The 17,821-nt window shown below is 35.1% G+C and overlaps 1 protein-coding gene across 8 annotated transcripts in view; it reads left to right on the forward strand.

Moving 5' to 3' along the window:
• Window positions 1–17,821, forward strand: part of LOC136829436 (uncharacterized) — a 387,116-nt gene that overhangs the window by 186,639 nt on the left and 182,656 nt on the right. The window lies entirely within an intron of this gene.

Here is a 17,821-nt window from a genome sequence, read left to right on the forward strand (position 1 = left end):
TCTCCAAAAATTAACAGTATGAATTTACGAATACCCCAGCCTGATATCAGCCAAACTATGAAGCGAAAAATTATATCTTTTTACTTCGACAAAATCTGGTTAGTAAAATCTGACTGGTAACTTTTACCTGACGACAAAGGAGGTTTCCACGTGATCAAGAACAGTTTCCTCTCGATAACCAAAAATATCTTTTCGTATTCTGAAACGAAGAAATGATGACTTTTCTCGTTACTGTCAATCAGAGTTTCGGGGAATTCTCAAAGCCTGTCAGCATTTTTGCCACTGAATAACACGTCTCGGGTTGGGTTATTTCAACTTTCCTGTCGGAGAAAAACAGGTGGGGTCTTGCCAATATTCAGGGCTGGGTAATGAGGTCGCATATTGGCTAGGAAGATTGACTGTTGACTCGAATCAGTTTTAACTTTTAACTTTTGGTTTGTAAAAATACAATTTAAGAGTTGCGCCAGAGGCTATCTTCCATTCCGTAACTCATTATTAAAGAAGAGTATTTGATTTGAAAGGGTAAATAGTTTTCATTGTTTAAAATGATCTAAGATATTAATATTGGCTCGAAGTAGCATTGTATGTTTGACTATGCATGACGTGTTGTCAGTAACCTTAAAAAATCTTACATATTTAGAAGTAAATCGTTGAATGTTTACAAATTTTTAAAATTCTATCCAGTAAACGTTCGTTGTGCCATTAATTTATATATATAAAAAATGTATGTATGTATGTGTGTGTATGTTCCAGCATAACCCTGAAATACTTTGAGTAATTTCAACCAGACTTGGTATATGTATGACTTACTATCTGGAAAAGAATACTGTGGGGGTAAAACATCACTGGCACCAAAGGGGGTTGGGGTGCGAAGGATGTGGCATGTTAAACGACAGATAATAGTGTCTAATCCATAGTTTTCGAGGTCACTGAGATGAATAGTAACACTCCCAGTCCCTGTATGTCCAAGTTCAGTCCCGATAGGAATGGGGGGAGGTTGAGTAGGGGTGAAATATAAAATGTCAAAAATGCTGGGCAATGTAATTGAAGCAAATGGAAAGGAAGAGAGAGAGAGAGAGAGAGAGAGAGAGAGAGAGAGAGAGTGTTTATCGGTTGTCATTCAGAGTTTTCCAGGGCAGCGCCGTGTTGGTCAGCTAGTAATTAATAAATCACCCTTTTGTTTCTGATCAGTTTGCCTATTTTATTTTTAACTGTATAATTACGGAAGATGGAATAATTTAACAGCTAGACGCCAATGGCTCCTATTATTACACCATCTTTATTCACTTCGATATTTATGACGGATCTGTTTCCTGTGAAATTTAGAAATGTCTCCATAGGTTTTAGGTGGAAGCTCAGGTCATCCTTGCGTAAGCTTATTTAATCTATAAATATGCGTATCACTGTGCAGTTACCTTTAGCTTAATAATTTCAAGGGCAAAAATGACAGAAATGATTAAAAATGAAATAGTTATAAGGTTTTTTTTTTTAAATTTTGGTACCGACTATGGGAGGCTGTGCTGTGCAGTGTTAGCGTATTCGATTATTCTTCAAATGGTACCCTAATTATGGTACCGTCTCTTACGAACTTGCTTGGCACTAGGGGGTCCACTTAACTGACTTTTGCGAGTTGTAATTTTGACAGTTATGATAAACCTAGTTTTAATTTTGATAAATTGCGATAACAATAATCGTAGTTGCTTATGAACGTTCTGAGAACTTTGGCACTTGCATCTCTTAACCTAAATTTTGTTTCCTCATTAAATAATAGGTTCAGGTGAATTCTGTTCCATATTTTTGACCACAGTTAACTACACACACATATGGTAACGATAGTAATGTGGTGCTCGGGTAGGCCGTATTGTCGATGGTACTGGTTCTTTAAAAGCCTAAACTTTGCATAGTTGACATTTCCAGTAATATTCAGAGCTTGAGTATAAGTAAAACTGAACATACTTCTTATTGCCATCATTATCTCAAAGGCTTCAAGTCAATTTTTTAAAATAATTTTTTTTATGTATGACCAACAATAATATTCAAATAAAATGTAGATATCGCTCTATATGGGATCTACGATTGTTTCCTTAATGCTCAAAGTTACTCCTTTGATATGAAGTGAGCTGTACTAGAAGCTGATTAACATACTGATCGCTCTATTAAAACTTCTCAGACGTGTTGCTGAACAGAAATACTAGAGTGTGAATAAACTTTTAGAGTAACTGAAAAAGGTAAAAAAAAAATCTCATTTGTTGATGATGACTGTTACCCTTTGAGCAACATTTTGATACTTGGTAAAAGGGTTCTTTGACAGTTAAATTCCTTCGCTAGGTAACCTTAGTCGTCATGTATTTTTATGAGTGATTAATATTTCATCGATTATCCATTTCCAGTTTCATAGTACTATCACCCTACAGTCTGGCTTTGAAGGAAAATCCATTACTTACTATTTCCAAAATAGTAAGTTTTTTTCGAAGCCAGATTGTAGGGTGATCAGCACTATGAGGCTGTCATCGCGGAGGAAATGTGTAGTTACCTACATTTATAAAGATGAGCCTTAAAAAGTTGGCGCCATTGTTCGTAAGTCATTACCTCACGGCTCAGACATCTTAAAAAAACAATGTTTAAAACCTAGGTGGCTTTCTTAAATAATCCTTGTGGTAATCATTAAAAATTATATTTGTCATTACTCAGATACTTACTACAAGCCAAGATATACTACACACATCTACAACAGCACAAAAAAAAATAAATTGAAGTTCCTTGACCTTCTCAACTACGCACTGAGGCGACTTCTTTCCCGGAAGTGGAGAATATAAAAAGAAAAAAGAATTTTCTTCTTTTCCACGCGTCATATCCATTGTCACCCTTCCGTCCAGCTTGTCATAACAAAGTCACGGTTTTCATTATCCTGTCTCTCCTCCGCTGGAGGGATGATTCCTAAGCTGCCGCTGCGCCGCTACTCCTTGGGTTTTCCCTCCTATCAATCAACCGTAGTAGGTTTAAGTATGCTCTTTCATTTATGGCCTCATACCGGGGTGACTTGTCTGGGAAGAATAATCTGTGTTTAGTTAATCTGATCCTTGTAAAATGAAATTCCTTTTCATCTACTGGTTTACATTCTGTTTTTTTTTTTTTTTTACCTTTATATGTATGTATGTATGTATGTATGTATGTATGTATGTATGTATGTATGTATGTATGTATGTATGTATGTATGTATGATTATTTCTGATTCTTGTAAATCGAAATTCTTTTTCATCTGCTGATTTATTTTGCTATTCGTAGTTACCTTTGCATTTACATTTGTATGTATGTATGTATGTATGTATGTATGTATGTATGTATGTATGTATGTATGTATGTATGTATGTATGTATGATTATTCTGATTCCTGTTTAACGAAGTTGTTTTCCTCTTCTGATTTATTTTCTGTTTTTCTGTTCACATCTACCTTTATGTATATATGTATGTATGTATGATTAATCCGATTCTAGTTTAACGAAAGTCTTCTGATTTATTTTATATTTTTCTGTTCATATCTGCATGTATGTATGTATGTATGTATGTATGTATGTATGTATGTATGTATGTATGTATGTATGTATGTATGTATGTATGTATGTATAATTAATCTGACTCTTGTAAAACGAAATTCTTTTTCGTCTGTTGATTCATTTTCTGTTTTCCTGCTTACATCTATATGTAAGTATGTATGTTCCGGGCCATTTCCATCTGCCGCCAAGGTTGTGCACGAAACTGTGAGCGGAGCCATGTTCTAGGAAGTTCGTGCGACCTACTTGTTTCCATCCGCCGAGATCCATACGGGAGAACGACCTATAATTTCTCGAAAAAGGGTCCTGCCCGTTCCACTATTTCTGTTTATTCTTTGCGTGTCTCCATCCTTGGAGGAGGAGGAGGAGGAGGAGGAGGAGGAGGAGGAGGAGGAGGAGGAGAGAGAGAGAGAGAGAGAGAGAGAGAGAGAGAGAGAGAGAGAGAGAGTTGGGAATTTGCAAGGCACGACAAAATTCCAGCGTTGACAGTAATTATGATTTATGTATTTCCCATGTGCACGAATCAGCGTTACGAAATTGACCAGCGAGATAGGTGGCTGCTGATAACAGCAGCAAATCATTATTTGGGTGGTGTGATGATGTTTGGAATGCCTCTAATTAATAATAATAATAATAATAATAATAATAATAATAATAATAATAATTATTATTATTATTATTATTATTATTATTATTATCAGTAGCAACTATGATAATAATAAGTAATATTAATAGTAATAATAATTATAAAAGTGATAAGGTCATTACTATTATTATTATTATTATTATTTTTATTATTATTATTATTATTATTATTATTAATAGTAACTATGATAATAATAAATAATATTAATAATAATAATTATAAAAGTGATAAGGTTATTATTATTATTATTATTATTATTATTATTATTATTATTATTATTATTATTATTATTACCTTATCACTTTTATAATTATTATTATTTATTATTATCATAGTTGCTATTAATAATAATAATAATAATAATAATAATAATAATAATAATCACCTTATAACTTTTATAATTATTATTACTATTAATATTATTTATTATTATCATAGTTGCTACTGATAATAATAATAATAATAATAATAATAATAATAATAATAATAATAATAATAATAATAATAATAATAATAATCACCTTATCACTTTGATAATTATTATTATTATTATTATTATTATCATAGTTGCTATTAATAATAATAATAATAATAATAATAATAATAATAATAATAATAATAATAATAATCACCCTATCACTTTTATAATTATTATTATTGATATTTATTATCATAGTTGCCAATAATAATAATAATAATAATAATAATAATAATAATAATAATAATAATAATAATAAATTGGTGAGGTGATTTTGAGGACACTTCTACGCGAAATATTTAACTTTATTCACTTTTTTACCTTTTCAGTCTACTGTACTTAACTTACATCGCTCACATAACTCCTCTTAATAATGCCTAGTTTTCTTTTTCGTAAATTCTCTATGTGGTTTTCCCATTTTTGTTCTTAGGACAATTTCTGAATAGCTTCGGTTCCGTATGCGTAAAGCTCGGTTATCGGAGCATCTAAGGAACGCCAGTGAACTTTTATTGTATATTTCTATGGGATAGATTTCCTTTCAACGAAACTTAATGGAAAGTGAACGTTAATAAAGCCTCGTCTCTTCGGACCTCCTCGACAGAGATTAGTGGCCATCTACGTTGGTTTCTCTCTCGTTCGTTTCCTTTTCGTTTTTCATCGTTCTTTGACACCCTGTGTGTTTTTTTTTAAGGAAATAGCAAAAAAGGGCCTTATTTAGAAGATTTCTTTTAATATTTTAGGGTTATTCTCTCTCTCTCTCTCTCTCTCTCTCTCTCTCTCTCTCTCTCTCTCTCTCTCTCTCTCTCTTATCCTTTATAAGAGAAATCGCGAGTAAGCGTATCGAAAATAGTCTTCGAGTCTTCATAACTTTCTACCTCAGTGGTCATTGAATTTTCTCTCTCTCTCTCTCTCTCTCTCTCTCTCTCTTGAGTAAGCGTATCGCAAATAGTCTTCGAGTCTTCATAACTTTCTACTTCAGTGGTCATTAAATTTTCATAATTATTATTCATGTCTCATAAATAAATTTTTTTTGCAGTGCTGTGTATCTTAATATCTTAATCGTTCATTTTTAGATACTTAGTTCAAGAGTAGGATCATATTAACCACTTTTTTTAATTAGATTACATTGTTTGTTATCAAATACAAAAAAACTAAATTGATGTACCCCATGTAACCAGTAAAATGTTATTCAGCATCATATTAACAGTTACAAATTTTGTAGAAAAATGACATTACTGTGATACTCTTTCTCCCAATAGTGCTGCTCTATATGCAAGCCAGAAAAGTATTCAGAGAAACGATTAGATAAACAAGAAGCATTCATTCCCATTTTTAAAATTGTAAAAGATGGTCGCTATCTGCAAAAACCTCCCGAAACTCATCGCTGCGGCAAACGAAACCAAGCCGGAACCACAAGTAACCAAGACATATAAACAATTGCCTCGGGTAACGGTCATTGCAAATTCCCCTTTGCGTAACCTTCTTGCCGACAATCCTTTTCCATTTACAATACCCCATTCCAGGGTGCTTCTAAGGCTGATTTTTATTTTTTTATACGCGTCCTTTTGCTCTGTGGAAGAGGGAGTCGGGGAAAGCGCCTCCTAGCATGTTCTTTCGTTTCCATTAAGCTAATATACCCGGTTGTCTCGGTGGAAAATACGTTCGCCGGGAAAGAAGGGTGTCGGTGCTGTTGATGCTGACGGTAGCTTCTCGTGGAGAGAGAGAGAGAGAGAGAGAGAGAGAGAGAGAGAGAGAGAGAGAGAGAGAGAGAGAGAAATTTGCGCTAAAGATTCGCTGGCACAACGTTCGCTGGAATCAGAGACTTAGACTAAAGGTGCCCTGGCACTGCCCTTGCCAAAAACTCACGCACACGAACACACGCAGGACAACCCTGCTCTACCTTGCACGAAACGGCACCGGGCCACTTGTCGAGGGTCGCCCTTTGTTGGTGAGATGTGGGACAGTAGTTAGGGTCCCTGATCTGGCGTCACGTAGGCTGGAGGTGAACATTTAGAGTTTAATTGTGGTTTATGTATCACGGGGAAGCGTTTAACCCATTTCTTACTACCAAATCAGGTTAGTATGGTAATTCATTTATTTTTATTTCTTAGCAAAGTTCCGAAGATATCTGTCGTTCTCCTTTTGGGCGAAATGTTTACAAATATTAAGTTTTTGCTAATTTATTAAACTGTTTGAAGATTTTCCCCACTTTATTTCACTCTGTTGTTTTTATTTCCCTTTTGAGTAATGATATCAATACGTAGGAAATTAATCTGTCAGGTCAATAAATGCGCACCTGTTTGATGGCGATATGCAATTTTATTTTTATTTTATTTTAACAGTATATGCTTCGAGGATGGAGAGTAAGAAAGTGGCAGATTTTGTTTAAGATGAACAATATTCGTATGGAACAAGCCCGTGGGGCCACTGACTTGAAATTCAAGCTTCCAAAAAATACGTTGGTTTCAACCTCCCTCCCACCACAGACCCCACACCGCGACAGCAACTGATCATGATACTGAGCCAGTAATTTTTCATCGCCCTGGGGGAGGCGCGAACTCATGACATCTGAGTGGCAAACCAAAGCACTAACCACTATACCAACGACCAATTTAGCTGTTTTAAACAATGGACCTTCTTTGCATTTGACGCAAGGTTCAATTTTGCTTTTAGTCTGTGCGCTATGTTTCATTTAAACATACGCAAAAAAAAGTAAAAGAATTCAGAACTTCTACTTCAATTTTTATTTTTCTGTAAAAGAAAACTATTGTGCCGGCTTTGTCTGTCCGTCCGCACTTCATTCTGCCCGCACTTTTTCTGTCCGTACTTTTTCTTTCCGCCCTCAGATCTTAAAACTGCTGAGGTTAGAGGGCTGCAAATTGGTATGTTGATCATCTACCCTCCAGTCATCAAGCATACCAAATTGCAGCCCTCTAACCTCAGTAGTTTTTATTTTATTTAAGGTTAAAATTATCCGTAATCGTGCTTCTGGGAACGACATAGGATAGGCCACCACCGTGCCGCAGTTAAAGTTCCATGGGTCGCGGCTCATACAGCATTATACCGAGACCAGCGCAAGATAGATCTATTTTCGGTGGCCTTGTTTATACGCTGTAGTGGCTGTACAGAAAACTCGATTGCGCCGAGAAAACTTCGGCTCATTCTTTACTTGTTAGGTTTGAGTACAACTCTTTCTCAGTTAATGGAAGCTTTCAAACATATTCTTTTAGAGTTACTAGTTATCTTGAGGTGAAATAAATAAAACGATCCTTCAGAATACAACTTAAATGAGCTTAAGTAGGATTCATTATTATTATTATTATTATTATTATTATTATTATTATTATTATTATTATTATTATTATTAAAACAAACTTTTCAGGAGATCTTCATGAAATTCTCAGATATGTGCCATGTGGTCTACTGATTATTTTTGATTTAATAATAAATGGTTCTAACAGTGACCGAATTTCGTGGTCAAGAGGCCACAAATATGTGTTCTTTTTTTTCTTCTCAATTGTTTTTCCTCTCATACTATCTTTATTTTTTCTTCTCAGTTGTTTTTCCTCTCATACTATCTTTATTTTACAAACAATGGAACGATTAAAATAAGAAAAAATCAGAATCGCTATATTAGTGTTGTAAACTGATTACCAATGAAGTCTACAAGTTACTTAAACATGAAAAAACCATTGCTGCAAATAATGTAGAATTCTAATGAAACTGGATTGGACGAACTCATTATCTTAAAATTGTTCATAATCTTTGGCCACGCCCACATTACATCAATTTGAAATAAATGGGTCAACAGTCCTTTAGGTATATAAGATTACTTGTTTAAACACGGTCATTTATAACCTAAAAGCTATACAGAGAGAGAGAGAGAGAGAGAGAGAGAGAGAGAGAGAGAGAGAGAGTTAATTTTCCTTATTCATGATGGCCTTAATGCAATGGAAATGGATGTGCTTAATATGATTAGGTCACAATTTTCTAGGCCTTAGGTCACTGATTCTGTTTATTTTTATATTTTTCAGAGGAAGGGTAGGCAGTTTTAATGTCAGATCGACTTATATTAATCCAATGAGGAAAAAAAATATTAATGGCCGGAGATGAAAGCCCATTGGTTACGGATATAGTCTCATTCACTCGTTGGAAGTATCATGAATGGAATGAAATAGTAGGGTACAATTTTGCTTTTTATTTCCAGTTCCCAAATTTATATCTGAAAGAGTTATGAGTTAATCATCTGATGTCTCCAGAGCTCTAGACTTTTTTCTGCCCATTTTTAAGAAGATCAAAACTAAATGATTCGTGAATTATATGATGACTCTTGCTTACTTACTCCATTGAGTTGTAAACCTTGGGGTGGATCATTGCAACTGGAAGTTGATCATAAAGATCTTTGGTAAGAGTCAGTAATGCGTAGTTTTTTTTTTCTGATAAAGCGGAAGAGTTATCCATATAATCAGTCCCCTTTCGTCTGCTCTCCGTGAGATCAGATGAAAAAAGTGAATATATATATAATTCATATATATATATATATATATATATATATATATATATATATATATATATATATATATATATATATATATATATATATATATATTTATATTACATAATTCACATAAATATATATTTATATATATACAGTATATATATATATATACATAATATATATATTCATACACACACACACACACACACATACTGCATATATGTATATATATATATGTATATATATATATATATATATATATATATATATATATATATATATATATATATATATATATATATATATATATCTCCTCTCAACCTACAGAAATCAAGATACTGAACCCCAGATGAATAAGGATAAGTAAAGAACTTATTCATGACTGAATACAAAACAAATTAAGACCTTGAGGAAGAAATTTGATTGGTTCCGTCGATCAATAATATGGTTTATTAAACATGCATCAGAAATGATTAAGTCTAACCAAATAATGTGGTTATTGCAAATTAGTTTTAAAGATGGGACTAAACATGAACATCTTTCTATCGGTCTACGAGTTTATTTGGAAGTTTGCTAATTAAACGTCCAGTCGACTACTATCTATCTGTTTTAATCAAGATACTGATCATTTTATTAACTCTGAATTTATTTCCTTCCTTAAACTGCTGATTTATGTAACAAACATTTCATATGTGATATACAATTAGTCTGAAAAGAAAGTAAGTCTTAAATACTGATTGAACTAGGTAGCAGAAAACAGAAGCGGTACTTTACTTCGTGATTAAGGATCCTATTAAAAAAGTAAATTAGTTTATTCTCATGAGAAACACCGCTGTGTGATATTACAATAAAAGATTACTATGAGTTTCTTATTAGACAACTTTAATAGGTAGATTGCGTAGTACGGTTCTGGCGAGCATCAGATTTTATCCAGAAGTTAAGTATATCTTAGTTAACCAGACCACTGAGCTGATTAACAGCTCTCCTAGGGCTGGCCCGAAGGATTAGATTTATTTTACGTGGCTAAGAACCAACTGGTTACCTAGCAATGGGACCTACAGCTTATTGTGGAATCCGAACCACATTATGTCGAGAAATGAATTTCTATCATCAGAAATAAATTCCTGTAGTTCTTCACTGGTCGACCGGAGAGTCGAACGCTGGGCCAACAGCGTGCTAGCCGAGAGCTCTACCCACCCCTCTCATGAAGAACTAGGGATGAATTTAGTAATAGGGCGAAGTTTATAACGTGATATGCATCTCCTTCACTGAGAAAATAGCAATGCAGACTTTTTACGTTTTTCAGTTCGCAAGGCTTACAGCGTGCTTTGCTTGGTACACTGTAAGCAATACTAGGTTGCATTTGGCCTCTGATGTATTGCTTTCTGCCTTTTCCTTTTTTTTATCTGTTCCCTTTGGCGCTTTTACGTTTTGCTGTCCAGCTTCTTATTCTTGGATTGACTTAAATTTTTACTTCTCATTTGAAAGCAACTCCTATATAGAAGTCAAGTGAAATTATGTAAATAATAATAATAATAATAATAATAATAATAATAATAATAATAATAATAATAATAATAATAATAATAATAATAATAATGAAGTTTTAAAGCGCCCAACAAGTCATAAGTTAAAAATGTCAGATGTTTTCATTGAAATTTCAGTTTTATTTTTACATTTGAAGAAACTCATGATTATCAATTTCTTATAAATATAGCTGAAATTTTCTTGAACGTCTGAATGCCTGAAGGTTTATTCAGTAGCGTCCAGCAGTTCTAAAAGTTTTATATTGATAACGAAGTCTGAAATACTTAAAGAATGTTGATAAAAATGGCCAATGAATCAACGTATTTCAGTACGAAAGTATGAAAAAACATCAGAATGACTTTTCACCTTCTATATGGAGCAGGTCTTATCATTTCTGAACAAAGGCTTCCTACCCTCTATTTGCTTGCCACCAGGAATGCATAGACAGTATTTCAATAGTTTTCTCACCTTCTCTGTTATCAAAATTATCAGTTGCAACGTGTGAAAACTGCAGGTGGTAGGGAGCAATTAAAGAAGTCCATTAGCTCAAACGTAGTGCTTTGGCTTAAGAATCAGGCTTAATTTCTCAGAATAATTGATTAAAATAGAACAAGTTCCTTGTGATAAGATATCATTACTTTATATTACCGACTTAAGTAATAAGCCCATCCTTTATAATTATGATTTTTTTTCAGTGCATTACTAAGTCGAGTTTAGAATGGCCAGCCTCAATAAAGCAGCTTTGCAAGAATTTTAAGGAGCGTAAATATAAGGTAGTTTCAATAAAAATCGATCGAACAACGCCACTGAGAGCCATGAAACCGTAATGCTGTTGGTACGTAGCGTTGATTTGCATGCCAAAGTTTCTTACCACGCACAGTAATTTCATGCGTAATACCAGCATTTCTTACAAAAATTGCTATGAAGAAAACATTTCATCATCGTAAGCGCAAATCACGTCAAGAAAGAGCGTATAATCAGATGTTATATTGCAGTGGAAATCGTGCATCAAAATTTGCGTCTTAGACTCAAAAGTTTTGGTAGATTTGCAGGAGACAAAATATGACTCATAAAAATAATTATTTTTTTCCCAATTATGTCACTGTATAATATAACATTATACAAATAAAGACAAAATCCACGAAGGAAAGAGAAACAATGGCGTGCTGCAAGGCCTTTCGATTTATGGTCCTTTACTGCTAAGTAAAGGACTATAAATCGAAAGGCCTTGCAGCACGCCATTGTTTCTCTTTCCCTAAATAAAGGACTATAAGTCGAAAGGCCTCGCAGTACTCCATTGGTTGTCTTTCCTTCGTGGATTTTGTTTTTATTTATATAATCATTACGTTCCGTATTCTCGTGATTCAGTTCTACATAACATTATACTTTTCTAAGAATTCCCGTGGTGGCGGAACTTGAGTGGGATAATTGGGCAGATAAGTTTCTTCTTTCCCAACCTTGAGAAATCATCTCAGAAATCGTTACCTTTAGGAGATTTGCTTTCGAAACTCTTTGTTGACGAAAGGAGTGAGATATTGGTCATGTGTCTGAGCGTGGAGACCATGACGGACACCAGCAACGCGAGTTGATAATTACATTGTTGGTTATGATATGTAATTTTCTTGATTTATGTGGAATTGCTTTGAAATTCTCGAGCATCGGGGAACAGTCCAAATTCAGGTCAAAATGACCGGGAAATGAATATATTTAATAATTAGCTTTTATTCTAATGGCCGTTCCCCCTCCTCTCTTTTTTGTTTTATTTTTCTGTAGTCAGTCTATTATTCCGACAGTCGAGAAAATCATGCTCTTTTCACTTTTAAATTTTAGCGATTCAAAAGTCCCAGTTGTTTTAATAACTGAGAAAAATGGCAAATGACCAAACATTACTGCAACAATTACCTCGCGCGGGAGCGTTTAATTCCAGCCTTCGCTCCCGGCGTGTTTGAACTGGCTACGAAAACTTCCCCGGTTATGAGTTTTACCACTGTACGATTGACACAATGAAACGCGCTCTTTTTGAAGTGCGCTCACGCGTGAAATAAAGCAGGTGGCGCCTGTGGGAACCTGAACGTGTACACGACCCCGGGATCTAATTAAATCGCCCTTAATTAGGAGCTACCCACTGAGCAGTGACTCTGCGTCCCCCTTCGAACAGCAACTTATCATCACTAATTATAATAACGTAGAAAATGAGGTCAGAGCGATTCATCAAAGTGCCCATCCGCGAGAGGAAAAATCTTAACATGGGCGTAATTAAAAGGATCAAGATTGACGGCCTTCGGACGACAATTTTCTCGGTAATTATCAATATTTCATTGCCAAAGCCACTATACACAGGGAGTGGTCTTCGTTGAAATGTCAGTTATTAGGTCGAGTATTGGAACTGACTCATTTTTAATATGGAGACATTGCTATACAATTCCAGGCAATAATTGCAAGATGGTTTGCCGAAACCGTTCAGATGTCGTTTTTGTTGAATTCATTGTTCGCTTAATTTTTAACTAATAATTCTGAGAGGAAAGAAAATGTCTGGTTTTGTAATGGGAATTTTACATTCTTTGTTTGGTGCAAAAAAAAAAAGTAAACAATCACCTTTAAGCCTGCACACACGTATGTAAACTTGCATATACACACGTGTGTAAAGGCATGCAAAGTTATTCACATTTATTGTTCTTCGTTTTGGCCGAAATATTCACTACTTTTCTTGCCCTGTCTCATATTGTATCGTTTCTTGCCAATTATGCCAAATACCCACATTATCGTCCTTTTCTTTCAATTATACTCTCACTTCCATACCATTAATATGCTCTTTGTATAGAGCTGTTTAGAGTCTAGTAAAGTATTGTTCTGAATTCTAAATACAATTGGCCCTGATGAAGCTCACGGGTAATTGCTTACAATTACTGTGCAATTACCTCCAGAAAACACGAGGGTTAAGATGTTAACACGCTTTCAAATGACGGCCATTTCAAAATGCAAATAAAGACATTTATTTATGGTCCATTTAGCCTTTGACGTTTTGAAGATTTCTTTAGAATATATTACTCTCTAATTGCAGGTAACTGTTAGCTATTTGGTCAAGGCCTTTTTTAAAGCCAAATATTAGCTATATGACCAAAACCTTCTTTTAATGGCCAAAGACATTTTGACATAAAGGGGCAAACAGCATTATAAAGGAATCTAGAATGAATGTAAGGATATATTAAAAAGAAATGGGTATTAGAAAGAAATGCGCCATGTTTGTGAAGAGTTTAGGATGAAATCTAAATCCAGAGGCATCTTCCAAAAGGCCTTCAAGATAAAAATATACCAAAATAATTTAAAGAAATTAATATTGTCAGTTCCTTGTTTGGAGGTGACGTTAAATATCCGCGTAAAGTGTCATTCTGCTTATGATTGGTCGATGTTTTTAAATTGCAGCCTCTGGTTGGTAGTGAACAGTGTATTACTCCAAGCTAAAAATAAAAACTAGATTATGATAAATTGAAAAAAAACTGAAAACGTTAAGGTTTTACAGACAGGTTAGTAGATTTTAGTTATAGATAATATGATGCCTAATTCTTGTCATCTTAAGGACCATACCTGCTTGGAAATTCCAAAAATCAATGTATCTATAATAATAAAATCCGAGTGGATCTTTCTTGTTTGTCCGCCCCGGGTGGGGACGGGTTAGGTAGGGGGTCGGGAGGGTCAGGGAGACATGACACATCCACCTTCCTCCTGCAAAGCTGCTTGTCCGTCCCGGGTGGGGGGCGGGGTAGGTAGGGGATCGGGGGGTTAGGGGAGACATGACGGGCAGCTCCGGGTTCCAGGGCAGCGTAGCGCGCCATCAAGCTCGTAAGAAATATAAAGAGCAATATATGGCACTGGTAGATGAAGAACACCCCGTTAAGGCGTAAGTTATGGAAACAAACAAAAAACGTCTTAACTAGAAATAAAAAGGGTATTGGAAATTCCGAAAAAGGTCTTAACAAAATTCAGACATATTTCTTTAAAATATCTCTTGGTCTCTTACGAGAGGAGCCTGGTCTAAGCATGCGCAGGCTTCATATTATTATAGTCAGGTGATGTCATTACTACAGTCCTCTCGTCCCTTATAATTGTTTTTCACTCTTCATCACATTAGTGATACTAAATCACGCTGATTGTTTTCCGTCGAGGGGGTTCCTCTCTCTCTCTCTCTCTCTCTCTCTCTCTCTCTCTCTCTCTCTCTCTCTCTCTTCCTTTATGAGAGAAATCGTGGAGACACGACGAGTAAAAAGATATGATTCACTGCATCTCTTTCCTGAGATAATTCTCTGGAAGCGAAAGAGTTTCTCGGAAGACACTTAAATGTGAGATGTTCCTTCCTGACTTGAGAGAGAAGGATAAAGTGTTGTGATTGAATTATCTCCTTCCGTAAACTAATGATCTCTCTCAGCTTCATGAAGATGTAGTACAGGAAGTAAAAGGCCAGTGTTATACGGGTAAAAAACCTTACTGATGTTATCTCAACGATAACTTTAGATCGGAAACTTATCACTTTGTCAAAGTAGACCATATTTGTCAAGAACTAGTGGTTTTATACTGTAACCCTGAAAATAACCGTGACATGAAAACAAACTTTATTTTTGATAAAACAAAGACAACCACAGGTCGGAAACGTAACGTTTGTTTAGAGAGGCAATATTTGCAAGCTACGTTGGAAAGAACAGCACCCTCGAAGGGGTTCCGTTAAATGAGTTGTAATTAGGTTATGGCCCTCTACCTTGAGGAGACCATTACCGATTCCCCCTCACTCTCTTTGTTATTTTTCCTCCTCATTAGGCTGCCATTTAGCAGTTACCAGGGGATGCGCGATTCCAGCTGGCATACGGTAGATGGCGTCTTCAAAACGGAATAGTCGTCCTGGGGCTGGGAAAAAGGAATGGCTCACGCGTTGCTTTGAAGGGGAAAAGCGGTCCGTTCTTTAGGCACGCTTTTATGGTAATGGTTTCATGCATAACTTGAGATGAAAATGCTGAATGCAGTTTGCATATATTGCGTTCTTAAGTGCTCTGGAAGAAATGCCTTCCTGACGGGAAGTTAGGGCGAAGCTAATAAATTATAATTTTCCTAGGAATTGAGAGAAAAAACGGTATATGTGCATTTTCTTAACATCCTGGGGAAGTATTTTCACTCTTGTGCATCCCCTTTGTTTGATCTTGCCTTCAAAATAAAACTGTATTTTTGATTAATTAACTTTCAGAAGTCTTTTGCCAGATGCGCTACAAAGGTATCTGTTTCCCTTTAACTAGAAAATTAATATTAATCTATTCATTTCAGAGACTAGAAGATTAAATTATACTTTCAAATTCGAGTAACTGCAGTGGTAAAAGAAAATTACCAGTTTGCTTTTTCTGTAGATGTTGGCTTTTGTTGCGGTATTTGTTGCATTTTTCTTTTATCAGGCAGTGCTTTGGTTTTATATCTTTACGTTCCATTTTAGAAATAAAATGTTTTATACCTCAAGGGCTTATTTTATATTTCATAATAGAGGGACAGTCTGTCGTTGAATTGTGATGGTTGATTAGCAGGTAATAAAACCACAAGACTGAGAGTCAGTTCTCTACATGTAATTGATTGGCTAACGAGAAAGAATAACAAACATTGTTGTTTTTTCAAAAGGGGGAAGTGGAAAAGAAAATATGCTATGATAAGATTTATTATTAAAGTACAATTTTTAATGTACCATAATATTCAGTCCTGCTTGCTTGAGAAAAGACACAGTTTCTCAAAGGCAGGCTAGTAGTCTCCCCCCCCAAAAAAAAAAAAAAAAGACAGGCTACTAGTTCTCAAATGCAGGCTACTAGTCAGTACCAATGAATTCAGTATTGTAAAGGCAAATATTGTATAAATCGTATATGATACAAAACAAATATTAGTGTTGAGAACAAGAATGAGCATGGTCTGATTTCGGAAAGATGAATCTTTCATGAACGGCTACAGTATTCTGGTATTCATTATAAATCACACACACATACACACACACACACACAGAGAGAGAGAGAGAGAGAGAGAGAGAGAGAGAGAGAGAGAGAGAGAGAGAGAGAGAGAGAGAGACTTGCCGAAGTGTTACCTGGCAAATGTTTGTAGTATATTTTTATCCTACAGATTTCCAACAAAATTTAAAACATTATTTTCCATGAGGAGGTCAGCAATAGGCAGAAAGGGAATTAAATATTCCGGCATTCAGACAATACCACTTTCTGGTTTGAAAAAGTTTGCAGGTCGAGCTTTGGGTAACCAGAGTACTCGACACCTTCAGAAGACATTAATTGACTGTCTTAGATGAAAGATGATCGCAGGAATGAATTGTGGAGAGTTCAAAAAGGGAAGGAAGTATCAGGGTATCACTCTAAGGAAACGTTTTTCTTTCTGATTTAAAAAAGTATATAATTCAGAATTTGCCAGGGAAATACATCCAGTATATAAAGAACATACCCAGATATTTTGCTTCTTGCTAAATGATTTTTTCAACATGGTCATTTTCCTTATAAATACACACACATATACACAGAATAATAAACATCTAAAAGTTTAAAATCGAGATTCTTGACCATATTTCGGGAAGTTTAATTTTCGTATGAAGAGTACTTAATCAGAGATTAAGAAAGATCCTCGTATTTTGGGTGTCTCAGGAAGAGGTTAATAGGAAGACTCATAACGATTCACCTAGAGTATAAACAAGTAAAAAATACGCCGAAGTTTCTTCTGCGCAATTGAGTTTTCTGTACAGTGTAAAATGCTGTATGAGCCATGCCCCATGGAGCTTTCAGCCACGGCCCGGTGGTGGCCTGTCCTATAGAGTTGCCAGACGCACGATTATGGCTGACTTTAACCTTTAGTAAAATAAAAACTACTGAGGCTAGAGGGCTGCAATTTGCAGCCCTCTAGCCTCAGTAGTTTTTAAGATCTAAGGGCGGACAGAAAAAAGTGCGGACGAACAGATGAAGCCGGCACAATAGTTTCCTTTTCTGAAAACTAATAAAAAACTATATTCTATTCCATAGGTATTGGTTGGTCATCCGTGCAAGAATTTTGACTTAGAACTTCTTAAACAGCTCTGTTTGATAATAGTGTCTTTGTTGACGCTTTTG

Source organism: Macrobrachium rosenbergii, chromosome 44 (assembly GCF_040412425.1).
Source record: "Macrobrachium rosenbergii isolate ZJJX-2024 chromosome 44, ASM4041242v1, whole genome shotgun sequence".
In the NCBI taxonomy this organism is placed as follows: domain Eukaryota; kingdom Metazoa; phylum Arthropoda; class Malacostraca; order Decapoda; family Palaemonidae; genus Macrobrachium; species Macrobrachium rosenbergii.